Here is a 6,343-nt window from a genome sequence, read left to right on the forward strand (position 1 = left end):
ATCCAGAAGATATCTACAACAGAGAAAGCCTCATCATAGATTTGGCACAAAAACCTGGTAGTAGGTGAAGAATAGGACTTGGGTGAGGATGCACAATGCACAGGAGTAAACTCTGATATGTGGAGATAGATGGCCAGTTCTGCCTAAGAAATATTGCATTGACTACTTGGAGGGTATTATGGCATTGGAGGTGTGCCAGAGAAGATTTGAGTGGGTTTTTAAAAATATAAATATAGAACTGGGAAATTTTAAATAGTGAAAACTGAAGCAGTAAGAATGGGAAAGTTTCCTTTAGTGGTAGTCAGGAATACATTCATGGTAAAGAGTCACCGTTGAGTTGTTGAAAAAGTAAATCCTTTGTGTCTTGGTGAAGCTTGCGTGGTCAGATTTGTTAACCATCTTGGTGTTCTCGCATTAGCTGTGCCCTGTGCTTGCTAAGCTTTCTCTCCTCATCATTGCATGTTGCTTGCCTGCTGCCATTCTACTTTTCTTTAAGTCACCTCAAAAAGGGCTTCTCTGGGTTCACTAACTATAGTAGTTAAGACATCTGCCACCCTTCATATCTGGTTCCATCCTGTGTTTTCCGTAACCTAGATTTGCCTGGCAAATAACTGATTTTGTCTATAAATGCTGGATTGATGATCTCCAGCAGTGCTATAACCACTGCATATGTCATTTCATGTTTTGTAAAGTCAGAATGAAAAATCTTCACATAGACTTATAAGCTGTACATGAGGCAGCTGTGGCTCACTCTAGCACATTTGTTAGACCTAATTACCTGGCACATTGTAAGTATTGAGTAGGTGCTGGTCACCCCACTAGACTCCTCTTGTATTCTTTCATCTACAGTTGTCACATAAATACAAAGCAGCACTTCTTCAACTAACAAACTGACACTATAATTTTTTTGAAGTTCATCTTTGTGAATTCCTTAAAATTATTAACAGTTAGTGTTTTACTCTCTTAGCTTTTCATTTTCCACACTGGCTTTTTCAAATGTTTTTCTTTCATCTTAACAATGACAAAGGTCAAAAGAATAATTCTATGGAGAGCCTACAAATCACTTATCTGCCTTCACCTTCTTCATGGGTTATATAATTAATGACCAAAATACAAATGTGACTTGCAAAGATTCATATGATGATATTAACTTTATTATTTTCATGCTTATAATTCAAAGCAAACTATATATATATATATATATATATATATATATACATGCTAGAAAATGTGGTTTCACTGAAAACCTCAAAAGTTGATCAGAATTACCCCTTCTGGGATGATACAGTGTCTTTGAGATCATAACAATTCCAGTTGAGTTCATTATGTCATCTTATGTATTTGGAAAAGAACTTCAATGAGAACTTTTTAAGAACTAACAATTAATTTTGTGTATTTCAAGCTTTGGTATTACAGAAGATAAGAATGCAAGTTATAATATGCTAAATCAATTTATCAGGTTTAATGACTGTTACAAAATATCTTCCTTGGACCCACTGAATTGTAAGAAAGTAGGATGAAGATAGCATTACCTTGGAAGAAATGTAAACTTTCTTTTGGAAACTTAAACTTATTTTCCAGAATTTTCAAATGCTATATAAATTTGAAATGATGTAAATGATTGAATTATTTTGCTTGTTGCATCATAAATTTACTAGACACTCATGAGGGGTAAGATGCCATTAGATTAAAAAAATATGAAAATGTGGCATATCAAATCCGTTAAAGAATTTATTCTTATTTTGCTTTTTCCTTACAGATACAGAATGGAGGAGAAGAAGTAAACAGTGCTTTCATGAATAAAATCCAAAATAATCTTTGTGTTTATGCACATTCTTATACCAAAACCATTTAGACTTCTGACTTTCACTTTTGCCTCTTGCATTTGATGCTTTTTCCCAGGTTCTCTAGGAGCTGTCTTACTCTGGTGTGGAGAGTAAAGTCTAGCAGACATCAGTTTCAAAGGTGTTTTTAAAAATTATGTCAGAGTATTAATAAAAAGCATCTCTATGTTATTGAGAGAAAGCAACTTTGCTCCTCAGGACAATGAACAATCACACCACGGTGCACACATTCCTCTTGTGGGGATTTTCCAGCTTCCCAGAACTAACAAATCTACTCTTTGTGATGATTTTAGCCTCCCATGTGACAATTCTGTTGGCAAATATGTCCATAATGTTGGCCATCAAACTTAGTCAAAGCCTTCACACACCCATGTACTTTCTCCTGTTCAGCCTGTCTTGATCAGAAACCTGTACCAATATGGTAATAATTCCCCGCATGTTAGTGGACTTGCTCTCACAAACCAAGACCATTTCTCTTCCTGAGTGTGCCACACAGATGTTTTTCTTCTTTGGTCTGTCATCCAACAACTGTTTCATCATGGCTGCCATGTCCTATGACCGTTACACTGCCATCCACAGCCCGCTGCACTACCACACCCTTATGACAAGAAGGATCTGCTTTCAGCTCGTCATGGCCTCCTCATTGGCTGGGTTCCTGATTTCCCTGTGCATCACCATCACGATATTCAACTTGTCCTTCTGTGACTCCAACAACATACAGCATTTCTTCTGTGACATTTCACCTGTGGTCCACCTCGCCTGTGATTATACTTCTTATCATGAAATGATTATTTTTGTGCTCTCTGCCTTTGTGCTCGTGGGCAGCTTTATTTTAATCATGATTTCCTACGTGTTCATTGTGTCCATAGTTGTGAAGATGCCTTCTGCTAAGGGCAGGTCTAAGGCCTTCTCCACCTGCTCCTCCCACCTCACTGTGGTGTGTATACACTATGGATTTGCTTGCTTCGTCTATCTGAGGCCCAAGAGCAGTGACTCCTTCCGCGAGGACATGCTGATGGCTGTGATATACACAGTGCTGACCCCTCTGCTGAACCCCATTGTGTACAGCCTAAGGAACAAAGAGATGCAGATAGCTCTAAGGAAAGTACTAGAAAAAATATTTAAGTTTTTCTCTCAGTTTAAAAATAAAATATCCTTTAACATTTAAAAAGTTCTTAGCATCTATGAAACTGGAAAAAGTGAATTATTTCCAACAAAAATCATCACTTTCTGTGCCAAGCAGTAAAGTGTCTAATTGTTTGGTATGCCCTGATATCATCACTTTCCTCCTATATGTAGGATGTAGCTTTTAAATACTAAAGTGCTGTGTGTTTATTCATGTACACACACAAGAAACATTAACTTTTCCATGCTAATTTTGCTTTGAGAGAAAGAGTAAATTATTTTACTGAAGAGAATGGTAAAGGCAGAATGAGAAAAAAGAAAGCATGCAAAATGAGCAAGTAGAATATAAGACAAAAATGAAAAGGAAGGGGGAAACAAAAAAGAGAGAGATGGGGAAATAGCTCAGTGATCTAAGCACCTGGCTGGCAAGCACAAGGAGCCGGGTTTGATCCCTAGTACCACATTTTATGTGGTGCTGTGCCAGCCACCAATACAGGGCAAGGTGGTGCATGCCTGTAATCCCAGTGCTGGAGGTTAAGAGAAGAGGAGCTCTGTGAGTCTGAGTGGCATAGTGAGACCCTGTACCAAATAAATAAATAAATAAATAAATAAATAAATAAATAAATAAAGGAAGGAAGGAAGAAAAGGAGCAAAGCAATAGTGAGAGAGAAGTTCTCACTACTGCAATTAATATAAAAGGGGAAAATATTAACACAATGAGTTAGAATTAAGAACAAAGATATTATTCCAAAAGAGAAAAATAAATCAAATTAAGGTATTATTGAACTCTATTCAAAAAACCCTGGAAATTGAAGTGGAATAGATGAATTTGTGGGAAAAATGAATTGACATTAAATGACTTCCAAAGCAGTAGATACTATACTTAGTGCCATACCAATTTCCATGAAAATTTTTGAGAAATATGTCAAAGAGCTATTTTTTCTCATTTTCTGCTGCTATAAGACATTAGATTATATATTTTAAAAGTTAATTGGTTTAAATTTAAGGAAAAAGTAATTTGAAATCTATTTAAACTGCTTTAGAAAAAATGATGGCTAACTTCTAATTTATGAGCTTCACTTCTGGAGAGACTTGCTACATACTGCTTTGGTCTGATTGCAGCCAGGGTAGTGAAGCTCTGAAATGCATTGAGGGATATCAGTGGGTGTAAGCTGGCCAAGAAACTTTGTGCCTATTTTGTCCACATGATCATAGTGCCTGTGAAGTAGTATCTTGTTGTGGGTTCAATTACATTTTTTGATAACTAATAATGTCCTGGATCTTTTAATTAATTTATTAATCATTTGTATATCTAATTTGGAGAAATTCACTTTCAACTCAATCCCTCCTTTTTTTATGAGCAGAATATTTTTATTGAGAGAAAGAAAGCTCCTGTCTGAGAGTTGGACAGGAGGGGGACCCAAGCTGGTTGTTCCCCAGGAAGCTGTCTCTTTCAGGGACTTTTATACTGTAAAACCATGTGGGGCTAAGGTGGGGAAAGAGGAAACTCACTTAGGTGAATGTGGGGTGGGACAAAACTATGGTCAACCAAGGAGATTGGAAGCACCATTGCTCAGGTAAAATTGATTATGCCCAGGACCAAATGGGGAAGCAAGTCATGGAGTAAGTGGGCATGAATATGGGACAGGATTTCTTCCTGTTGAAGGTTGGAATATGGGACAGGGTATCTTCCCGTTGGGGGTTGGGCTAGTGACTCAGTTAGGTCTTTCCAGATAATCAATAGCTATTTAGAATATCAATCCCAGGTATTACTCTTTTAGCATTTGCTTGGCCTTCAGGTTTTTAGATCTGATTCACAGTCTGAGCTCTGCCCCTCCTATAGTTGTCTTTGTCTTCTGTGTTATCTCCTTTGAGGGCCTGGCCCTGTCTGACTGCCTAAATTATTTCTATTTAACTCGGCTGCCTGCAATATTCCCCCCTCTGAAGAAGTAACCTGAACAGCCATGAAGGGAAATATGGATGATGACTGCTTTGGCTTCTTTATGCTGAAAGAGGTCATAGTTGTTGACCGGCCAATCCCCTCCATTTTAATTGGGGGATTTACATTGAATTTAACTTTTTGTTGTTGTTGTTCCAGGGATCAAACTCAGGACCTTGCACTTTCCAGGCACCTACACTACTGAGCTATATCCCTGGCTGAATGTTTTAAATAATTACATTTAAACAACCTTCATCAGAAATACATTGTGCAAATACTTTTTCTACTTTGCAGGTTGTTTATGCACTTTCCTTTTGCATTTCTTTGAAGTGCAAATTTTAAAATTTTGATAAGACCCATTTTTATAGTTTTTTAAAGTTTTGTTCATGCTTTTAAGTGTATAAATTTAGAGAACCACTGCTTATTCTGAGCTATGAAGTCTTTCTCCCAATTTTCTCTAAGAGTTTGATAGTTTTAGGTCATTTTTTTTTTAGAATTTTGATTATTTGGATTAATTTTGCATATGACATGAATAAAGGTCCTGTTATATTTTTCTGCTTGTATATATGACTGAGCAAAATTTAGATTTAGATTCTTTATCCATGCTACAAAGAAAAATCATAGATTTTCTATATTCATCTTATATCCTGCAAACTTACTGGTGTTGTTAATTTGGTTCCTATAATCCCTTCATTGGTCTCTATAATTTTAGTAGGCTTCTAAATTTTTCTGTGGACACCTGTTTTCTGGCTATGAAATTGTGTTATCTTCAGAGCAAGTTTTAATTGTGCTTTTGTAACCTGGGTGCTTTTTAATTCCTCTTTTTGTTAATTGTCTACATTCTTCTTAGTGCAGTGTTAAATAGCAGATGCAACAAAACACATCCTTTTCTTGTTTTTTATATTGGTTGAAAATCATTACACTTTGTCTGTGATGTCAGGTATGAGTCTCTCATCTATGCCTTTAAAGAAGGCTCTCTAGTAATTACTGAATGTTTCTATCATGACTGTTACATTCTGTCAAATGCTTTTTTCCAATACTTACTTACTTATTTAATTAAATTAATAGTACATGACTGCATGTACTATTGCATGTCATTTGCAATCATCCTGGGGGTGATTACTCTTACATATTTTTAAAATTTCAGTGATCTTCAAGCAGGTGCAGGGGCCCAAGTTTGATCCCCAGGGCTTGTAGTGCAAGCCCCACCCCCAGGGTGTGCTGAGATGGCAACTGAGACTGGATATGGTGGGGCGTGCCTGTAATCCCAGCCCTTGGGAGGCTGTAAACAGGTGGATCACTATGAGTCTGATCTAATAGTGACATCCTGAACATCCTGTAGGCCCTTCCCTATGATACAAAAAAAATTTTAAAAAGTAAATAAAATCAAGTGATTGATATAATTTAGATATACATAATGCACATATTCATCCTT

General features: G+C 36.7%; 1 pseudogene; it reads left to right on the top strand.

Moving 5' to 3' along the window:
- The first annotated feature begins 2,046 nt into the window (after nt 1-2,046).
- On the top strand, nt 2,047-2,976 carry LOC101571748 (annotated as a pseudogene).
- Nucleotides 2,977-6,343: the final 3,367 nt, after the last annotated feature.

Source organism: Octodon degus, unplaced genomic scaffold, assembly GCF_000260255.1.
Source record: "Octodon degus isolate 3935 unplaced genomic scaffold, OctDeg1.0 scaffold00334, whole genome shotgun sequence".
In the NCBI taxonomy this organism is placed as follows: Eukaryota; Metazoa; Chordata; class Mammalia; order Rodentia; family Octodontidae; genus Octodon; species Octodon degus.